The sequence below is a fragment of the Rana temporaria genome, chromosome 2 (assembly GCF_905171775.1).
Source record: "Rana temporaria chromosome 2, aRanTem1.1, whole genome shotgun sequence".
Lineage (NCBI taxonomy): Eukaryota > Metazoa > Chordata > Amphibia > Anura > Ranidae > Rana > Rana temporaria.
The window spans coordinates 97,206,061-97,229,583 of record NC_053490.1 but is presented as its reverse complement, the minus strand read 5'-3'; positions in this window follow the sequence as shown (position 1 = coordinate 97,229,583).

Sequence of the window (23,523 nt, the reverse complement as noted above, 5' to 3'; positions counted from 1 at the left end):
TTTTCTGTGTGCAAAGACGCCTAATCCGGTGCTACAGATCAGACCGCCTGGTGTTCCTGCCGCTGGCTCCCTACAGCCTCTCTGATCGCAGACAACCTCTAGATTTCTGTCTTCTTCTGCTAAATGGGGGCAATTCTGAGTGTGAAATGTGTATAGAGAAGAATGAATGCTTTGGACTTTGCCTTTACGGAGCCCGTGAAACAGGGAACACAATTTCCGACATATTCGTGAACGTGAGGATCCTTTTAATGCAGACTGATGTTGATCTCTAGAAATATAATTATAGCCTTTAATTATTTTCCCATAATTAATTTAGAATATACTGACAGCATGTTTAGGAAATTTATATTTATGACATGTTGATAGGTTCATGTGGATTTCAATAAACCAGTTGTCTTGCCTTTTCTCAATTATGGCAAGCCAATGACAAATGAGACATAGAGAGACAATGGCAATAGAAGACAAAATCTTTGAAGGGATTCTATACAGCACAGACATGGGCGTCCGCTCCATAGGGCAAGGGGGGAAATTGCCCCCCCCCCCTCGAATCAAGAAGGTGTTGAGGAGTGAAGACACCCCTCCACAACTAAAGCAGTGACATTGCCGAGGTGACAGGCAGGTTAGAAAAGGGAGAGAGAGGCGAGCTGCTGGCCGTGGCGTTGCCAGGGGGGCGGGGAGTGGTCTGGTGCGGGGTGACACCACTGCACCTGACCAACCATCCCCTTCTCTCACGGCCGTGGGGTGTCTGAGTGGTCCCGTGCCGGATGTCACACAGGCACAGCAAGCAGAGTGAAGCTGCCTCCCCCTCCAGTGTTTATTTGTACACAGGGGGAGGGAACCTGCTGTGCCGCGCTGATCTGATGTAGTGGATAAGATGGGGGAGGGGAGTTCTGTCTGTGCTGAAGGGTTTTGTGCTGAATGGGGGGTCCATCTGCGCTGAAGGGGGGGTCTGTACTGAAGGGGGGGTCCATCTGTGCTGAAGTGGAGGTCTGTGCTTAAAGGGGTCCATCTGTGCTGAAGGGGGGGGTCTGTGCTGAAGGGGGGTCTGTGCGGAATGGGGGGGTTCATCTGTGCTGAAGGGGGTTCTGTACATTCTCTATGCTATATTTACAGTTGTGTTCAAAATTATTCAACCCCCCAATGCTGTAAAGGGTTTTAGGGAATTTAGTGTACATTTGTAATTGTATTCAGAATGAAATCCTACAAGGACTTCTTAAAGAACCATATGCAACTAAAATGACATCAATTGGTTTTATTATACAGTATTAAATGTTTATTTTGTGAATTCTTCATTTACACAATTATTCAACCCCTTAAAGACTACCACTCTGAAGAACAGAGGTTCATTGAAGTGTTTTCAATCAGGTATTGAAAACACCTGTGGATGTCAGGGAGCAGCAATAAAGCCTAATAAGCACCAATCAGGCAGCTTTAAAATGACTGTGATACTCAGCTCCTTCTAGACATTTACTGGTGTGGTTACAAACATGGTGAAGTCAAGAGAATGGTCCGGGAAGACAAGAGAAGAGGTGAATACTCTTCACAGGAAGGGCAATGGCTATAAGAAGATTGCAAAGATGTTAAACATACCAAGAGACACCATAGGAAGCATCATTCGCAAATTCAAGGCAAAGGGCACTGTTGAAACGCTACCTGGTCGTGGCAGAAAGAAGATGCTGACTTTGACTGCTGTGCGCTACCTGAAGCGTAGAGTGGAGAAAAGTCCCTGTGTGACTGCTGAGGAACTGAGAAAAGATTTGTCAGATGTGGGTACTGAAGTTTCTGCTCATACAATACGGCGCACACTGCGTAATGAAGGCCTCCATGCCAGAACTCCCAGGCGCACCCCCTTGCTGTCTCCAAAGAATAAGAAGAGTCGACTGCAGTATGCAAAAATCATGTGGACAAACCACAGAAGTTTTGGGATTGTGTTCTGTAGACTGATGAAACAAAATTAGAAGTGTTTGGGCCCATGGATCAACGCTATGTTTGGAGGAGGAAGAACAAGGCCTATGATGAAAAGAACACCTTGCCTACTGTGAAGCATGGCGGGGGGTCAATCATGCTTTGGGGCTGTTTTGCTTCTGCAGGTACAGGGAAGCTTCAGCGTGTGCAAGGTACCATGAATTCTCTTCAGCACCAGGAGATAGTGGATAACAATGTGATGCAGTCCGTCACAAACCTGAGGCTTGGGAGACGTTGGACCTTTCAACAGGACAATGATCCCAAGCATACCTCCAACTCCAGTAGAGCATGGTTGCAGATTAAAGGCTGGAACATTTTGGAGTGGCCATCGCAGTCACCAGACTTAAATCCGATTGAGAACCTCTGGTGGGACTTAAAGAAAGCAGTTGCAGTGCACAAGCCTAAGAATGTGACTGAACTGGAGGCTTTTGCCCATGACGAATGGGCGAAGATACCCGTAGATCGCTGCAAGACACTTGTGTCAAGCTATGCTTCAAGTTTAAAAGCTGTTATAACTGTAAAAGGATGTTGTACTAAGTACTAAGATTGAATGTCAATTGGGGGTTGAATAAAACTGATAATGATGTGAGCACAGAAAAGACATTTGTGGTTATTTCATTATAAATGTTATGTTATATTTGTCTGAACTACATGTGCCTCTTTGATTTAATTGTAAGCAGGATGACAGGATGATCAAAATCAATGTCAAACTGGGCAAAACAATCAATTTCAGTGGGGGTTGAATAATTTTGAATACAACTGTATATGGGCATGGAGCGAAGCTGAATTATCTCAAGAGCTATTTCGCACTGTCAGCTGGCCACGTTATCGGTAAAGCGCCACTAAAAAGCGGTGCTTTACCATTGTTTTAGCTGCGCTATTCAGCCGCTAGCGGGGCACTTTTAACCCCTGCTAGCGTTTGAAGAAAAGGTTAAATGCGACTGTGTATCGCCGCTGCCGAAGCGCCCCCCCCCCCTGAAAAAATTTCAGCGGACGCCCATGAGGACAGATCTGCATCCATACTCTATAAGGTTCTCTTTGATACACAGTGGATTGCGAGTAACGTGGTTAACAAGCGTTTCGCAATACGAGCACTGTATTTAAAAAAATCCTAACTCGGTCGTGCTCGTTTTTCTCTATGGTACGTACTACCCTCTGTCATACCCCCACACTCTCCTGTACATAGTGCCGTTTGCCGTACCCTTTGCACTCCTCTCCTGTACATAATGCCCACTGTTAGACCCTCCACATTCCTCTCCCTCACCTGCACATACTTCCCACTTATATACTGTCCATACTCCTCCCCTATGTCGCTTACCCACAAAAACAGTTCTTTAAAATTATACTGAATATCCTCAATGTTACCAGCTCTAGAATGGACACACTTTTGTTAGTTCAACTAAAGGAAATCTCAGTTCTCATATTTGTTCTGCCCCATTATTAGTACTCATTTAATTTTGTGATTACTACTATGATGTATAGAGGAATATAGGGGATCTCAGCTACTCTAAATATGGCACTTATATAAAAAAGTGTCCCTGAAAATATTTTTTAAATGTTGGCAACTGTGCACTTACGCACTGCCCAAGGAAAAATGAAGAAATAAAATCTGATGAGCAGTCCACAATGCATGCACTGAAGTGGTATGGTAAGGGGGAAACCAAAAATCACTGTGGGAAGATGGTAGAAAGTACTTCCAAGAAAGTGAGCAAACTGTGGTATAGGAAGATGATACGATACCTGCATTGTGGATTGCTCATCAGATTTTATTCTTCATTTTTGCTATTTTTGCTCTATTTTATCAGTTCATGCATATGTTTTCTCGTTCTTCTACATTTTAAAGACTATAAAGTGACATTAACTGAACCTCTGTGCGCTGTATTCTTTGTTTTTTGCTTGTGCCTTTAGCTTGTAATAGTTGCCAACCGATGGTAACATGACTGGCTAAAGATCCCACTTCAGGGTCCTGTGAAGGGTAAAAGGTGCAACTCTCCATCTGTTCATGTATGGTCCTTCTCACTCCCATGACCAGTTACTTGGCTACTACTTCCTGCTTAAATGCCCTGTGCTATGAGAAGCATCAATGCCCACTACAATGGCAGACACACCACCACATAATAACCCTTTATTCAACAAACATTAATTCTTTAACCACTTGACAACCGGGCCTATTTTGGCACTTCTCTCCTTCATGTAAAAATCAAATTTTTTTTGCTAGGAAATTAATCAGAACCCCCAAACATTATATATTTTTTTTAGCAGACATCCTAGGGAATAAAATGACAGTCATTGCAACATTTTTTCTCGCACGGTATTTGCGCAATAATTTTTCAAACACCTTTTTTTGAGGAAAAAAACGGTTTCACGAATTAAAAAATAACAAAACCGTAAAGTTAGCCCAAATTTTTTGTATAATGTGAAAGATGATGTTACGCCGAGTAAATAGATACCTAACATGTCACGCTTTAAAATTGCGCACACTCATGGAATGGTGCCAAACTTCGGTACTTCAAAATCTCCATAGACGACGCTTTAAATTTCTTTACAGGTTAATATTTTCAAGTTACAGAGGAGGTCTAGTGCTATAATTGTTGCACACGCTCTAACGCACGCGACGATACCTCATATGTGGGGTTTGAACGGCGTTTACATATGTGGGCGGGACTTGCGTGCGTGTTCGCTTCTGCGCGCGAGGTACCGGGGACAGGGGCGTTTAAAAAAAATTTTTTTCATTTTATTTTTATTTTACTTCATTTTTTTTTTTTACACTTTTATTTTTTTTATTTTTTTTTCACTTTTATTCCTATTACAAGGAATGTAAACATCCCTTGTAATAGGAATCACTGTGACAGGTCCTCTTTATGGAGAGATGTGGGGTCAATAAGACCCCACATCTCTCCTCCAGGCTTACAAGCATGAAATCGGTGAAAAAACATTCACCGATCTCACACCGACAGCCGCGATTGCGGCTTTGTTTACTTTCAGGTACCGGGCGTGACGTCATAACGTCGCGCCCGGACCTCCGACGGTCATAGAGATGACTGTGACCGTCTGGTCACCAGTCATCTCTATGGTTCTTCAGCGAGCGCCGGCCGATTCGCTCTCCGGGCCCCTGATGGCACGGGAGAGCCCAGAGAAGCACCGGATGGCGGCGGGAGGGGGGGGGGCGTCCCCTCCCGCTGCCTATAAAAACGATCAAGCGGCGGAACTGCCGCTTTGATCATTCTTATTGTGCACAGAATCGCCGGCTGAAGACGGTGATATCTGAATAATGCCTGTAGCTGCACCCATCATTCAGATATCACTGCACAAAGGGGAGGACGTTAATTCTCGTACTGCGGTGGGCAAGTGGTTAATCAATATAAAAATAAGTTTTGACACCTGCCTCAACCCTAACTCAGGGGTCTTCAAACTTTCTAAACAAAGGGCCAGTGTACTGTCCTTCAGACTTTAGGTGGGCCAGACTGTGGCCATTGGGAGTAGAAATTGTCCTGACGGCAGTGGGAGAAAGCAATGCATCTTTGGTATCAGTGGCAGGAATAGTGCCCCATCATTGGTATCAGTGGGAAAAATAGTGCCCCATCATTGGTATCAGTCGGATGAATAGTGCCCCATCATTGGTATCAGTGGAAGGAATAGTCCCCCATCATTTGTGTCAGTGGGGGGAATAGTGCCCCATCATTGGAATCAGTGGGCGAAAAAACCTCCCCATTATTGTTTGAAGAAGAATGCCCCATCGCTGGTGTCAGTAGTGAGAAGTATACCCCATTGTTGGTGTCAGTGGAAGGAATAGTATTTTGTATCAGTGGGAAGAAAAGGACCAGATAAAGGCAAGCAAAGGAACACATCTGGCCCCTGGGGGGGGGGGGCAGTTTGGAGACCACTGCCCTAACTAAATGACATGTAGCTTGCTAAAGGACTGTGTATCGTAACAATTTCCATTATGTTTAAATAAAACATTTTTTAACACTTTTTTCATCCTTTGTTGTAAACAAACTCTGCAACCTCTTTGCAGCGACTTCCCATCTACATGCATGTAGTCTAGCAACTTCTACATGTCATTCCTACTCTATCACTCTTATGCAGACGATACGCAACTGTATTTTCGCATCTGCAACAAAAAGGATCATCATCTCAGTTTAGAGAAATGTCTCTCTTTGATAGAAAACTGGATGACTAAGAGTTATCTTAAACTCAACAGTTCAAAAACAGAACTTCTTATATTTCACGCCAGCCGAAAGAGTCAACTGGCAACAACCTGGACACCCCCGCCCATTCTGGGCCAAATCATCACCCCTAGCTCCAAAGTCAAAAGTCTCGGGGTCATCTTCGACACCTTCATGACAATGGACGCACAAATAGGGTCAGTAGTCAGCGGAGCGCACCATCTGTTGCGCCTACTACGCAGACTTATTCCATTTATCCCCAAAGAAGACGTAGCAGTCGTGGTGGGAACAATCGTGAATTCCAGACTGGACTATGCTAACGCCCTGTACCTCGGACTCCCAAAGTACCAAATCTCCCGTCTGCAAGTCGTTCAGAATACGGCCGCCAGACTGGTGACTGGGAAAAAAAAATGGGAATCAATCTCACCTTCGTTGAGAACCCTTCACTGGCTGCCAGTAAAAGACAGAATTGCATTTAAAGCACTCTGCCTGACACATAAGTGCATCCATGGGAAGGCTCCGCAATATCTTTGCGACAAGATAGAACCTCACAATTCGAATCGCGTTCTGCGATCCACCGACCAAAATCTGGTCAGGGTACCAAAAACCAAATACAAGTCCAAAGGAGAAAGAAGGTTTGCTTTTCAGGGTCCTAGACTATGGAACGCTTTACCAACCAGCATTCGGCTGGAGGAAAACCACCTGACTTTCAGAAGACAGATCAAAACTCTGCTCTTTTGATGTCATGAGACACGAACAACTAGCGCCCAGAAGCGATTCAGTTCGCATGCGCCGCGCTTTATAAGTTTTTCATTCATTCATTCATTCATTCATTCCTCAGGGTGCTTGTAGTCTTCAATGGAAGCCCATGTGACAATATAGAAGCACATTTTGGACACAGGAACAAAATGTTGTGTTACAGCAAGTCCCCTCCACTGAGTCTGGATGCAATCATTTTAACTGTGGGCAACTGAAGCTGCTGTCTGTTCACTTCCTGGATTTACACAGAGGCACACCTCCAGCTCTGCAGCTCTCATTGGCCCTCTTATGACTCCCCCCCTTCCTGGTAAACACTCATGAGAGTGAGAGAGGGGGCTGTGCATCATATCACAAGCCTAGGCTATTTACCAGACAAGAAAAGGGAAGTGGGCTGTAGAAGGTATTTACTGGATGAAAAAAATTTTTAAAAGAAGGGCGGAAGATTTAATAGATGGAAAGATGAAAAAAATGACTGAAGTTTGGCTTTGAATAATATGCACTGATGACCTGAAGACCCACTACAGAAGCTTCTTTAGAATTCATTCTTTCATCTGTCTGAAAAAAGATAATAAAAGAAGGTAATTATAAATAAGTAGACAGGCCAGCTAGTTACAGCAGTGTGTTCATTCTTGGCACTAGCTGATGAATCCAGAACATGAAAAATGACTATGTAGAAAATAATGACGCCGCCATTAGTGGCCTTCTCAGCAGGAGCTGAAAGCTCAACAAAAAGGAACAATATTGTCCCGGTATTTGGTAAAGAATCATTTTAATGCTGAAGTTAAAGGGGTTGTAAAGCTTCATGTTTTTTCACCTTAATGCATCCTATGTGAAATCCCATCCGATGCTTACAGGCCCCCCAGTCCCCCCCCCCCCTCCCCCCCGTTTCCTTACCTGAGCCCTCGAAAGTCCCGCGTTGTGAACACACTGGCCCAGATTCAGTAAGCAATTGCGCCTGCGTAACCATAGGTTACGCAGCGCAATTGCTTACTTGCTCCGGCGTTACGAATGCTCCTGATTCAGGAACATCGTAACGCCGACTGCAGCCTAAAATCTGCGTGGCATAAGGCTCTTATGCCTCGCAGATTTTAGGCTGCATTCTTGCGTTGACCGCTAGGGGGCGCTCCCATTGTGATCAGCGTATAGTATGCAAATTGCATACTAACACCGATTCACAAAGTTGCGCGGGCCCTGCGTACGCAAGGTACAGAGTTTCCGTATGGCGTCTTTAGCGTAAGGCTGCTCCTTCTAATAGTAGGGGCAGCCAATGCTAAAGTATACCCGCCCTTCCCGCGTCGCGACGTTCAAATTTTACGTTGTTTGCGTAAGTGATTCGTGAATGGCGCTGGACGCCATTCACGTTCACTTTGAAGCAAATGACGTCCTTGCGACGTCATTTGCCGCAATGCACGTCAGGAAAGTTTCCCGACGGAGCATGCGCTCTACGCTCGGCGCGGGAGCATGCCTAATTTAAATGATTCCCGCCCCCGGCGGGATCATTTACATTGCGCGCGCTTACGCCGGGCAATTTTGCCAGCGCGTCCTCGCAATTTACGGAGCTACTGCTCTGTGAATCGAGGGCAGCGGCGCAAATTTGCGGGGGGGCAGGGCAAAATCGTTGCCCTGTGCCTCCGCAAAAAAAGAGCAAATCTCTTTGAATCTGGGCCACTGGCTCTTCATTGGATGACTGATAACAGCACAGCCATTGGATCCCGCTGCTGTTAATCAAATCAATGACGCGGCGCGCCGGGGGCGGAGCTGAGTGATACACTCTGCGGCTATGGTCTAATCAACATGCTAGTGAACTTAAATATAACCTTTTCTATTTTCATTACATACGTTATTTTAGACCCAGCGGCATCATAAATGGGTCTCTTGCCTCTCTATGCAATACAGTGGAACCTTGGATTACGAGCATAATCCATTCCAGGAGAATGCTCGTAATCCAAAGTACTCACATATCAAAGCGAGTTTCCCCATTGAAGTCAATGGAAACGAAAATAATTGGTTCCGCATTGACTTCAATGAGATGCAATACCGCATGCGACCAGAGGTGGGGAGCACCGGAGAGCCTCGGAAACGGCCGAAAAGGCCCGAGGACACTTCGGCTGACCTTGGCAAACCTCAGAGAGACTTCCTACCCGAGATTTGCCGAGGTCAGTCGTGCTGTCCTCTGGCCTTTTTGTGCATTTCCGGCAACGTTCGGCTCCAGCGCCCCCCACCTCAGGCCAAAAGCGGTACTGCACACCACTTTGGCCTGAATCACTATTTTTTTAAATACAGTGCTCGTATTGCGAAAATGCTTGTTAACCGTGTTACTCGCAATCTGAGGTTCCACTGTACAGGCAGATCATGGCTGGTGGGAGGGGTCAGAAGTGTGCTGTACATTGCCTCAGTACACCCTTCACGAGCACTCAGCCCTGATACAAGCAGTGAGATGGTGCTTGAAGGAGAATTGTGAATATCAAAGTGGCTATATGGGTTGATGTCAGCCTAGAGGATTAGACCTTCTTGGGCAGGCTACATTTGCTTGCAGACTGCCCTTGGTAACACATGCAAACACGCCTGAGTGCGTCCTTACTCATATGTAATGCTGAGGCTCCATGATTGAAAGAACTGAAATCAAATGAGTGTAAGGATGAGCCAGGGGTAGTAAGGCTGGGGAGGGAAGGGTTACATGATGCTGGACAACCTCTAGCCAAGAAATGAGGTGGACTTCGTCTGACTTGCTGTAGCTCCTAATGCAGCTTTCAGTGTGTAGTAAAATTAGAGTAAGCTATTTCAGTGTAAGAGGGGAGCCTGAGAGATCGAGTCTACCTGATCTGGGGTGCAGTCAAAAAAATCAAGGGGGCATAATGTCAACGCAATGACTGTCACTCATCGTAGTCCCCATCAGCTTCCCCTGTTACACCAATTGTCCCCATCAGAGTCACCCTTACATCAATTGTCCCCATCAGAGTCCCCCCTTACATAAATTGTCCCCATCAGAGTCACCCCTTATATCAATTGTCCCCATCAGAGTCACCCTTACATCAATTTTCCCCATCAGAGTCACCCTTACATCAATTTTCCCCATCAGAGTCACCCTTACATCAATTGTCCCCATCAGAGTCACCCCTTACATCAATTGTCCCCATCAGAATCCCTCCTTATATCAACGGTCCCCATCAGAGTCCCCTGTTACAACAATTGTCCCCATCAGAGTCCCTCCTTATATCAATAGTTCCCATCAAAGTCCGCCTTACATCAATTGTCCCCATCAGAGTCCCCATCAGAGTCCCCCCTTACATCAACAGTCCCCATCAGAGGTCCCCTATCAGGCATCCAATCATAGCAGAGAGGACGGGAGAAGACATGGAGGACTCAGAGCGTGGAGGACAGCGCTGAGACAGGTAAGTGCCGGGCAGGGGGGGGGAACACTGGCAGCATTTGATGGGGCACAGTAGCGGCAATTGATGAGGCACACTGGAAGCAATTGATGGGTACAGTAGCTGTGCTTGATGGCACAGTGGCAGCAATTTATGGGTACAGTGGTTGCGTTTGGGCACTGTGGTTGCGTTTGATGGGCACAGTGGCTGCAATTGATGTTTTTTCTTTTCAGTTTGGAACTTCCTTGCACACCCCCCCCCCCCCCAAAAAAATGTTGAGCACCAGCCGCCACTGGTTATGCGATTAGAACTTCCTTTTTTTTAATCTGGTAGATTGATGTATGAAATATTTACGCCAATCAGCCATAACATTATGACCACTCACCTAATCTGAGGGGGTCACCCTTTTGCTACCAAAACAGCCCTGAACTGTTGAGGCATGGACGCCACCTCTGAAGTTATGCCGTGGTACCTGGCACCAAGCCATCAGCATCAGATCTTTTTTTTCCTGTAAGTTGCGAGGTGGGTCCTCCATGGATCAGACATGTTTTTCCAGTACATTCCACATATGCTCAATTGGATTTTTTTTTGCACATGCGCATTTCTTTTTCGATTACATTTCTCGCATCATTGATTAGAAAATCGTAAATTTTTCTAAAAAATTTCCAACATATCCGATTACTGAAATTCGATGGCCACACGAAAATCGGCTGTTGCTGCAACCCACTAATGGTGCGAAATACAACGAAAATTTTTTAGATAAGATTTTCTAAAGAAAATGATTTCGAAATTCGACCCATGTATGGCCTGCCTAAGTCATCTAGCCATTATAATTTGGCCCTTGCCAAAGTTGCTGAAATCCTTATACTTGCCCGTTTTTTCCACTTTCAAAACATCAGTTTCAGGGACAACATGTTCACTTGCTGCCTAATATATCTCATCCTCATTAAAATAATCCCTTTACCTATCAGTGGTCATAATGTTATGGCTGGTCGGTGTATATGTCGCATCACTTTTAGGGTACTTGCACACAGATCGCCTGAGCCCAATCAGCTCAACTGCAGCCATATTTCCTCCACCCAGGAAGCCCAGGTGCAGCGTGCAGCCTGTCATGAACATGAATGGCTGTGTACCTCTGTAAAATATTTTCCTTTTTTTGCTCATACCCTGTACTTGTGTTTACAATAGCACTGTCGTATACACAAGTACAGCGATGCACATTCATGTTAATGACAGGCTGTAGGCTGCACCTGGGCTGCTTGAGTGGAGGAAACACGACTGCAGTTATGCTAGATGGGTTCAGACGGTTCGTGTGCAAGAACCCGTAATATTTAATCATATACCATCATTGTATGAAGCAGAAATTTTAGATCAGGCTGGTAAATGCAGTTATTAATTTGTGAATAGAGAAGCGCCTGGAGAACAAGAGTGAAGGACAGAAAACCAATATGCAGACTGTGGGGGTCATTTACTAAAAGAAAATTCACTTTGCACTACAAGTGCAAACTACTAGCTAGATTCACATAGCTTGCCGTAACTTTGCGGCGGCGTAGCATAGCTTGTTTACACTACGCCGCCGTAAGTTAGCGAGGAAAGTACATGATTCTCAAAGTACTTGCCTGTTAAGTTACGGCGGCGTAGCGTAAATCGGGCGGGCGTAATGGCGCTTAATTCAAAGTTAGCTGAGGGGGCGTGTTTTATGGTAATGGGGCTTGACCTGACGTGATTGACGTTTTTTTGGAACGGCGCATGCGCCGTCCGTCTACATTTCCCAGTGTGCATTAGGGCAACGTATGCCGCACGGGCCTATTTATTTCGACGTGGACGTAAATGACGTAAATCCCTATTCACGGACGACTTAAGCAAACGACTTAAAATTTTCGAATTTCGACGCGGGAACGGCGGCCATACTTAACATCACTATTCCAGCTATTTGATGGAATAACTTTAGGCCTGATAATGCGTTACGTAAACGGTGTATCTGTACTGCGTCGGCCGGGCGTACGTTAGTGAATAGGCGTATCTACTGATTTACATATTCTACGCCGACCGCAATGGAAGCGCCACCTAGCGGGCAGCCTAAAAATTACACTTTAGGATACGAGGGTGTAAGACACTTACGCTGCTCGTATCTGAGCCTAATTTTAGCGTATCTGGTTACCAGAATATGCTTAAATTAGCGCTGACGCAAATTCTGACTTAGGCTGGCGTATCTACTGATACGCCAGCCTAAGTCTCTCTGAATCTAGCTATACAAGTGCAAAGTGCACTTGAAATTGCACTGAAAGTTCACTTGGAAGTGCAGTCACTGTAGATCCAAGGGGGACATGCACGGAAAATAAAAAAACAGCACTTTAGCTTGCACATGATTGGATAATCAAATCAGCAGAGCTTCCCCTCCTATCAGATCTACCCCTCAGATTTACAATGCAATTCAGTGCAATTTCATGTGCGATTTGCCTTTCGTAAATAACCCCCATTACCAGGAATCAGATACAGACTGCAACAATTTTTGGTTTCAAAAAATTATAATTATGAGTAATTATAAAAGAGGTTTTTCTTGTTTGGACTGATGTTACTTACCCAGTTTCAAATGATTTAACATATAGGTTTATTTAGCTGGGGATGGTTCTGAATAATTTACAATGTTGCTATTTTAGGCAGAGTTCAGCCATCCTCCTGAATCGGCTTCTGCTTTACTGCTCAACACAAATAGTCTGATGAATGCTGTAAGACTATAGGACACGGTGTGCTAAATCCTCTGCACTTATACCTACTAACTGTCATAGAAATATATCAGGTTATAGATTTAATGTATTTAACGTATTTTTTGCAAAGATGTAAAAATGCATAGTGTGAGGGAAGCAGAGAAGAGAGGAGGAACCAGAGATACAGTGTAGAAAAGAATACGAGATAGAGAGAGGACACTGTCAGAGAACAAGGAGATGGCGAGAGGAGAGTGGGACTGTGAGAGTGTAAGAGAGGAGAGAGGGACTGTGAGAGTGTAAGAGAGGAGAGAGTGACTGTGAGAGTGTAAGAGAGGAGAGAGGGACTGTGAGAGTGTAAGAGAGGAGAGAGGGACTGTGAGAGTGTAAGAGAGGAGAGAGGGACTGTGAGAGTGTAAGAGAGGAGAGAGGGACTGTGAGAGTGTAAGAGAGGAGAGAGGGACTGTGAGAGTGTAAAGAAGGAGAGAGGAGAGAGGGACTGTGAGGCCTCGTACACACGACCGGGTTTCTCTGCAAAAACCAGCAAGAAAACTGCTTCTTGCCGAGATTCCCATTCGTGTGTACTAGGCATTCTGGTTTCTCGTCTGGAAATCTGGCCAGAATCTCGACGAGAAAAAAAGAGAACCTGCTCTCTTTTTTCTCGTCGAGATTCTTGTCGGCCTGTTTCCCGAAGAGAAACTCGAGAGTGTGTATACTTACCTGTTCGCCATGGAAACCCGCGCATGCTCAAAATGACTTTGCACATGCGTGGAAGAGGAGAGAGGGGACTGTGGGAGTGTGTTAGAGGGGACTGTGAGAGAAGAGCGAGGGGACTGTTTGAGAGAGGAGAGAGGGGACTGTTTGAGAGAGGAGAGAGGGGACTGTGGTAGTGTGATAGAGGGGACCGTGAGAGAAGAGCAAGGCGAGTGTTTGAGAGAGAAGAGAGGGGACTGTGGGAGTGTGTTAGAGGGGACTGTGAGAGAAGAGCGAGGAGACTGATTGAGAGAGGAGAGAGGGGACTGTGGGAGTGTGCTAGAGGGGACTGTATGAGAAGAGCGAGGAGACTGTTTGAGAGAGGAGAGAGGGGACTGTGGGAGTGTAAAAGAGGGGACTGTGAAAGAAGAGCAAGGAGACTCTTTGAGAGAGGGGACTGTGGGAGTGTGCTAGAGGGGACTGTGAGAGAAGAGCGGGGAGACTGTTTGAGAGAGGAGAGAGGGGACTGTGGGAGTGTGCTAGAGGGGACTGTGAGAGAAAAGCGAGGAGACTGTTTGAGAGAGGAGAGAGGGACTGTGGGAGTGTGTTAGAGGGAACTGTGAGAGAAGAGCGAGGGGAGTGTTTGAGAGAACAGAGGGGACTGTGAAAGTGTGAAAGAGGGGACTGTGAAAGAAGAGCGAGGAGACTGTTTGAGAGAGGAGAGAGGGGACTGTGGGAGTGTGCTAGAGGGGACTGTGGAGAAGAGCGAGGGGAGTGTTTGAGAGATGAGACGGGGACTGTGGAAGTGTGCTAGAGAGGACTGTGAGAGAAGAGCAAAGGTAGTGTTTGAGAGAGGAGAGAGGGGACTGTGGGAGTGTGATAGAGGGGACTGTGAGAGAAGAGCGAGGGGAGTGTTTGAGAGAGGACAGAGGGGACTGTGAAAGTGTGAAAGAGGGGACTGTGAAAGAAGAGGTGAGGAGACTGTTTGAGAGAGGAGAGAGGGGACTGTGGGAGTGTGATAGAGGGGACTGTGAGAGAAAAGCGAAGGGAGTGTTTAAGAGAGAGGAGAAAGGGGACTGTGGGAGTGTGATAGAGGGGATTGTGAGAGAACGAGGGGAGTGTTTGAGAGATGAGAGGGGGACTGTGGAAGTGGGCTAGAGGGGGACTGTGAGAGAAGAGTGAGGGGACTGTTTGAGAGAGGAGAGAGGGGACTGTGTGAGTGTGATAGAGGGAACTGTGAGAGAAGTGCGAGGGGAGTGTTTGAGAGAGGAGAGAGGGGACTGTGGGAGTGTGTTAGAGGGGACTGTGAGAGAAGAGAGAAGGGAGTGTTTGAGAGAGGAGAGAGGGGGCTGTGGGAGTGTGTTAGAGGGGACTGTGAGAGAAGAGAGAAGGGAGTGTTTGAGAGAGGAGAGAGGGGGCTGTGGGAGTGTGTTAGAGGGGACTGTGAGAGAAGAGTGAAGGGTGTGTTTGAGAGAGGAGAATGTGGGAGTGTGATAGAGGGGACTGTGAGAGAAGTGCGAGGGGAGTGTTTGAGAGAGGAGAGAGGGGACTGTGGGAGTGTGTTAGAGGGGACTGTGAGAGAAGAGAGAAGGGAGTGTTTGAGAGAGGAGAGAGGGGACTGTGGGAGTGTGTTAGAGGAGACTGTGAGAGAAGAGAGAAGGGAGTGTTTGAGAGAGGAGAGAGGGGATTGTGGGAGTGTGTTAGAGGGGACTGTGAGAGAAGAGTGAAGGGTGTGTTTGAGAGAGGGGAATGTGGGAGTGTGATAGAGGGGAATGTGAGAGAAGAGTGAGGGGAGTGTTTGAGAGAGGAGAGAGGGGACTGTGGGAGTGTGATAGAGGGGACTGTGAGAGAAGAGTGAGGGGAGTGTTTGAGAGAGGAGAGAGGGGACTGTGGGAGTGTGCTAGAGGGGACTGTATGAGAAGAGCGAGGAGACTGTTTGAGAGAGGAGAGAGGGGACTGTGGGAGTGTGATAGAGGGGACTGTGAGAGAAGAGCAAGGGGAGTGTTTAAGGAGAGAGGGGACTGTGGAAGTGTGTTAGAAGAGACTGAGAGAAGAGAGTGAGGGGAGTGTTTGAGAGTGGAGAGAAGGGATTGTAAGAGAAGAGAGAGGGGCAGACAAAATGGAGAGAGGTGAGTGTGAGAGAATTATGAGGGGGCTGTAAAAGTGCTACAGAAAGGGCTGTGAGAAAAGAAGGGGGACTGTGAATAGAGGAAAGAGGGGACTGTGAAAGAACTGAGAGGGGGTTCTGATTGACTCAGAGAGAGTGGAGAAAGGGGACTATGAGAAAAGTGCAAGGGGACTGTTTGAGTGCTAGAGAAAGAGAGAGGGCTTTGAGAGTGCTACAGAAAGGACTGTGAGGAGATAGAGGGGTGTCTGAGATTGTTAGAAAAGGGACCATAAGAGAGGGGACTTTGAGAGTACTAGACATTGAGAAGGAACTTTGAGGGTGTGAGAGAGGGGACTGTGAGAGTACAAGAAAGAGGACTGGGAGAGTGGAAAGAGGGGTCTAAGAGAGAGGAGAGATGGGACTGTGAGAGTGGGGAGGGGACTGGAAGAGAGGAGACAGAGAAAGTTGAGAGAGGGAATTGTGATAGAAGGACGAGGAGACTGAGAGAATAGAGATGGGGATGTGATAGAACAGAGAGAGAGGGGACTGTGAAAGAGGAGAGAGTTGAGTCTGAGAGTAATGGGATTGAGAGAGTGCTAGAGAACAAATTGTAGGTAGGGGGGACTGTGAGAGATGAGAGAGGAGACTGTTAGAGTACTACAGAAAGGACTGCAAGGGTGTGAGACAGGGGACTTTGAGCGTAAAAGAGAGGGAACTGTGACAGTGTGGGAACCGAGACTATAAAGGGAGGAGAAAGGTAACTGTGAGAGTGCTAGAGAAAGGCCTGCGAGAGAGGGGCAATGTGAGAGTGCTAAAGAAAGGACTGCGAGAGAGGGGAGTGTATGAGTGCTAGAGAAAGGATTGTGAGAGTATGAGAGAGGAAACATGTAGAGTAATAAAAAAGGACTGTGAGGGTGTAATAGAGTGGTCTTTGACATTTTGAGAGGGTACTGTAGAGAAGAAAGAGGGGACTGTGAGAGCATGGGAGCAGGGACTGTGAAGGAGGAGAGAGGGGGCTGTGGGAGAGGAGAGGGGACTGTAAGAGTAAATACAGGGGACTGTAATAATGCAGGAGAAAGAAACTGTGAGAGAGGAGTGAAAGTACTGTGAGAAAGGAGAGAGGGACTGTGAGAGTGCAAGAGAAAGGTCTGAGAGTGTGTGAGAGATGGGAGTGTGAGAGAGAAAAGAGGTGATTTTGAAAAAAGAGAGGAGTTGGTGATTGTGGAGAGAAGGGAGTGTGAAAGAGGAGAGAGGAGACAGTGAGAGTGGAGGGAGAGGACCGTGAGAGTGGAGAGAGAGGAATGTGAGAGTGGAGGGAGAGGAATGTGAGTGCTAGAAAAAGGACTGTGAAAGAAGGGACTGTGAAAGATGAGCGAGGGGACTGTGACAAAGGTACTGAGAGAGAGGAGGGAGGGGATTGTGACAAGTGTACTGAGAGAGAGGAGGGAGGGGATTGTGAGTGGGGAGACAGGACTGTAAGCATGCAAGACAGGCAACTGTGAGAGAGTAGAGGGGACTGTGCAGAGAGAGAGGAATGTTAGAGAGTGAACAGTGAGGGGATTATGAGAGTGCCAGAGAAAGGACTGTGAGAGAGGAGTGAGGTAACTGTGATACAGTTAAGTTAGCATTGTAAGAGTGAAGAAAGGGGACTGTGAAAGTGCTAGAGAAGGGGCTATGTGAGAGGAGAGAGGGGAAAGTAGGAGTGTATAGAATACATTAAGATAAAAAAAAAACTTTTGCCTTTACAACCACTTTAAGAATGAATGATTACATTTAATTTTTTTTTATATTTTTATATATAATTGTATTATGTTCGACTTTTTAATTAACATCTTTAATTTAAATGAATATGAATTTATTGTTGGCCATTAGGCTGGGTTCACACTGGTGTGGTGGGAAACCCTGTGAATCCTGTGCGGGTTCCCGCATTGCACCTGAATCGCAGACGGTTCACACTAACATCTGCGGACAGCAGTGGGTGTCAATGTAAAGTTAATGCCAATCCCAAATCCAACCCCAAATCGGATCGCAGTGCGAACTGTGAAATGGTACAGGAATTGGATCGCATGCAATCCGATTCCAGTGCAGCAAAAAAAAGGGTCCTGTACTATTTTGGTCCGAATGTGATGCAAATTCAGCCCTACAAACTGAATTTCCATCGCACAGACATCGTATCTGATCTGCACAGCAATGCGGTGTGAATCACATATGATGTCTGTGTTAACGCCAGTGTGAACCCAGCCTGATTGGCACCTTTGCGCAAGAAAAGCTTGCGTATTTGATGACACATGACCTATGAAAAACAAACTATAAGCACAGTAAAATATTGGTAAATTTGACGCAAAAGCGGGGCTAATGCGCTGTAAAATTGCAGTAAAATCAGCGCAAACTCGTGGAAAATCACCACAAATTTGCTGCAAAATTGTGTGCGTTTTCGGCTTTTTTTTCTCTTATCGACAAAATGAGGATAACACCATTTTTGGACAATATCTTTTAGTGCATCTCTACTTTGACTTGACCCTAAACTCTGAAAAATCAATTGAGATATGCATTCTTAAAGCGGAACTTCACTATAAAGAGGGAAATTTTCGTTTAACACCTTCTTCCCCCTTCCTCACCCACTTTTGAAGTTTTTTTGGCGGGAGGGGGGTAACGGAGTTTTAGCAAGTACCCACTCCCACTTCCACTCCAATTGCCTTGGAAGTTTGCCCTCCCCTTCACAGCCGGCTTCCCCTAGTAAACGTTCTGGCACCAGGGAGCCTGAAGACCGGCAAAAAACTGGACCAGGTTGGGCCGGCACTCAATTTTTTAAAAGTCAGCATCTACAGTATGTGCAGCTTGTAACTGAAGTTTTTTGTTAGGACTAAAGATCATCTTTAAAGGGGTTGTAAAGGTAAATGTTTTTTCACCTTAATGCATCCTATGCATTAAGGTGAAAAAACATCCGACGGTACCGGCCCCCCCGAACCCCCATTTTACTTACCTGACCCCTCGAAAGTCCCGCGCGCGTCCATGTGATCCTCTTCGGTTCCCAGCCTGGCTGTTGATTGGCTAGGCTGGACGGATTGATAGCAGCGCAGCCATTGGCTGGCACTGCTGTCAATCACAGCGGATGACGCGGCGTGCCGGGGGGCGGGGCCGAGTTATACAGTCGGTGGCTATGCCCGCCGCTGTATCACGGGAGCGCGCTCGCATAAGCTTTCCACCATGCGAGCTCGCTTGCATGAAGGTGGAAAGCTTTTGCGAGGAGGAGGCGAGACAGCCGCCGAGGGACCCCAGAAGACAGAGTTAGGGGGACACTCTGTGCAAAACGAGCTGCACAGTGGAGGTAAGTATAACATGTTTGTTATTTAAAAAAAAAAGTTTGCCTTTAGTGTTCCTTTAAGTCAGTGTTTCTCAATTCCAGTCCTCAGGCCCCCCCAACAGGTCAGGTTTTTAGGATTTCCCTCAGATGAAAAGGCTGTGGTGATTACTAAGGCAGTGAAACTGATCAAATCACCTGTGCAAAATAATGGAAATCCTGAAAACCTGACCTGTTGGGGGGGCCTGAGGACTGGAATTGAGAAACACTGCTTTAAGTGGATCCCTTTAAGTGGTCATAAATGCAGAAGATTTTTTACCTTAAAAAAGTTGTAAAGGCAGAAGGTTGGGCACAAATTTCTGCAATGTTTTGTTATCTCTCTTCAAAGCCCTATGTACCATAATAGCTGTCTCCTGACCCTTTCTTCTGTTATTAGCCTGATAAATCCTGAAAAAGTTCTCTGTCAAATGAGATGAAAGCAGCCAGAGTTTTGTGTTAGGGGGAAATGCTATAAATAGATTTGCAGAGCCCTGAACTATTCAACGAACAGCTCTGAAAGTCTCTACCTATGAGGAGAGGGGGTGCGTGCCTTTCACACAAATCAGCTGTTTGCCCAGGTTTCACTGCAGTGCTGAACAGGAAGAGAAAATCTCCTAACGCAATCTGAACTTTCTAAAGAATATATAAAACTGAAGACAGCAGATATACATGTAAAACTTATGTAGGGAGATTTTTTTCATCTCTGTGTATCATCTGAGGCGGTTCATTTCACTGGGTATATGTGAGAGTTTACATCCACTTTATTGACTTCCTGTTAGAGGGTGGTTATATTCATTCTCCATGGTCCCATTATATTTAGGAATATACAAGAAGTAAGAAAAACACAGTAAAGCCAGCTATAGACGGTTTGAATTTTGGCTGGTTCAGCAGGGGCTGGCTGAGATTCAAATCATGTATGGGCAAGCTGAATGTACCCAAATTGATCGATTGATCAACTTGGGTACAACCAGCCTGTTAGATTTTACATGCAATTATTGCTAGCAGCTTCTAAAGCCACTAGCAATATTTACTGTCATCTCCCAGTGAGGACGACTTCCCCCACTCCCCCAGTGGGAGAACACAATGACCCCGCAGGAATGTGTTGATGGGGGAATGATTGTCAGCCATAGTGGTCACATGATTGGGAACTGCTCTCCCTGGCTCCCGATCATTTCTAGAGACTGAGAGATGTGCTGGAAGCCTATGAATGCATATGTGTTGTGTTTAGGGATGGGCCGCTTCGGTTTGCACCAGAACTCTCGAACATTGCAAAAATTCAAAAGTGCCCATTTTAAAGGCTTATATGCAAGTGATTTAGCATACAATGGTTATGGGGGTCCGGGTACTGCCATAGGGGTCATGCATCAATGAAAAAAAGTTTGTAAAAAAATTCATTTTGAAATGCCAGTGAAAAATGTAATTTAATATAGTGCCTGGGGGGTCCCCTTAGTCTACCTGTAAAGCGTTCTTTATTTTGTGAGCAACGGCTTGGGGAGCCAGTCTGTATTATGAGGCCACAATGTAGTGCACTGGGAACAAGATTAGAGATTTTTGGATCAAGTCTGGTCTCTTCAACAGACTTTGAATAGGAGTAACAGGTAAAAAAAAATGTTTTTTGGGTGGTGCCTTCACACCATAACCCTATTGAGGTACTATTGATGAAAGCAAGAATTGGCCTTTCTGTCAACAACTGCAATGATATGCACCTGTCAAACAAATGCAGAAAAATTAGTCTTTGGGTGTCGGTGGTGCCTTCACACTGTATCCCCATTGAGGTAATCTTGATGAAAGCAAGAATTGGCCTTTCTGTCAAAAACTGGTCTTTGGGTGTTAATTGTGCCCATGAAACCTGCACCAAAAAAAATCTTCCAGATGAAATCAACACCCACAACGCTGGGCAGCCTAGAAGTCCTGCAGAGATTCCACATCCCAAAAACACTTAATTCGCAACATCAGCATCAGGGGCTTCATAGCTGCTGGTAATCCAGGACTGATTCATTTTGATAAATGTCAGACGATCCACGGAGTCTGTGGGCAGACGCGTTCTATTATCAGTAAAAAAAAGTATAGCAGCACTGAATGCAGGTTCGGATTGCATACTGGGCAAGTTGCAATTGCAATTGCATACTGGGAAAGTTCTGGCTAGTGGTCTATTCTCATGACCCACTAAGCCAGTGGATCATCGACTGGAAAGCTCTCCATCTTTGTTTTTTCGCCCCTAGATAATTGTCAACCATGTGATGCAGACGACAAACAGGTAAGAAAGCTGCCGCTCCAGGTGAGCTCACTAGGGTAATTGATGTCCACTCAGAAGCAGATGGGTGCTGGCAATGCACAGGATGTGCAAAAACAAGAAGGATATGGACAGCCGCACTCCAGTAACTTGAAAAAAGACGTGCCCTTTATTGGGTACAGGAAAAAATGCACTACAGATATCAGCACACAGTGGGATAAACAGCTGACGCGTTTCGCATTGAGTGTCAATGCTTAATCATAGCTATAGATGAAATAAAAAATAACAGGTATACATATACACACAGAAATCTATGCTTAATTGGACCCACCCAGCATGTGATTGACTACAGCAATTAGCCAGTATCCAACACACATGCGGGGGGGTGGGGAGAAAAGGCATAGGTGAAAAAAAGCACACATGAAACAAACTGGCTTGCAAAGTGAAACAAATCTGTAAATACAAGTGTGGACAATAATAAATGTGACCAAAAAGGCAACACATAATAATGTAAAAATATAAATAGTAATCAAAGACATATTAAAAGCTGAGGTATGACAGGGATGTGGTGTAAATATAAATGTGAATAAAGAAAGTGAGTTGATGATTAATGAAAATGTATTATAAGCATGTGTGTTGGATACTGGCTAATTGCTGTAGTCAATCACATGCTGGGTGGGTCCAATTAAGCATAGATTTCTGTGTGTATATGTATACCTGTTATTTTTTATTTCATCTATAGCTATGATTAAGCATTGACACTCAATGCGAAACGCGTCAGCTGTTTATCCCACTGTGTGCTGATATCTGTAGTGCATTTTTTCCTGTACCCAATAAAGGGCACGTCTTTTTTCAAGTTACTGGAGTGCGGCTGTCCATATCCTTCTTGTTTTTGCACATGTGATGCAGACGCTGCCAAAGGGATGTGGAAGTTGACAGTCCTGGGCGGCGAGGACTAAAAAAAATTGTGAAATGCATCACTTAGGTGGCCGCCTACTCCACCTGCTCCTCTCTTGACACACAGAAGCATCAATATGACGTTTTCCACGACACTGTAACCTACCAGAGTCAGGAAAAACTTTAGATAAACTCCTCTTTAAGGTGTACTCAACAGATTTCATCTTCTGCACTCTCTGTGGGGATGGGATGAGTTCTGAGACTTTCCCCTTGTAATGGTGGTCAAGGAGGGTTGCCAACCAATAGTGATCCTTATCCTTTATGCCACATATTCTTGAGCTTTGACGCATGAGGGAGCCCATGCACTGCAAATTTGCTTAGGCATGAGAAGCAGACTCCTCGGGGTCACTGAGGATTATAGTATCTGGAACTGCCTCCTCCCACGTAATACGTAATACTCCCAAGGGTTCTGGGGATGGAAATACACCTCTTAGGCCTGGTACACACGATTGGATTTACCCGCGGATACGGTCCGCCGGACCGTATCCGCGGATAAATCCTCTGAGGATTTTAATCCGATGGAGTGTACACACGATCGGATTGAAATCCGCGCCATATCCCATCGCGGTGACGTGTCGCGCCGTCGCCGCGATAATGACGCGGCGACGTGCGCGACGCTGTCATATAAGGATATCCACGCATGCGTCGAATCATTACGACGCATGCGAGGGATGGGTTCGGACGGATCGATCCGGTGAGTCTGTACAGACCACCGGATCGATCCGCTGGTTCCGATTCCAGCGGATAGATTTGTAGACATGTCTACAAATTTTTATCTGCTGGAATTCGGAAATATCCGCGGATAAATATCCGCTGGAACGTACACACCAGGGGATCTATCCGCTGAAACCGATCCGCTGAGATTTTTCAGCGGATGGATCCTCTTGTGTGTACGGGGCCTTACTGTTTGATGTATGTCTTCCTGGGCTTCAATGCCTCCAAAACTGCCTCCTCCTCCTCCCTCTCCTCTTGTGTGTTCTGTGGTGCAGGAACAATGGTGTCTGCATAAAGTGGGCCATGAGAGGAAAAGAAGTCCTCCTGCTGCTCTGCTTGAAGTCCCCTATCCGTAATGCCACGCAGAGTCTGCTTCAGCAGGAACACAACAGGGATTGCCAAAGTCGAGTTCCACCTGGTGAGTATGTCACAAATCAAACGGTTTACGGGCAGGTGGAATTCCCACTGAATTTCAGCCAACCAAGCACTGGCTGTGTATGGCTGCCTGAAATAGCT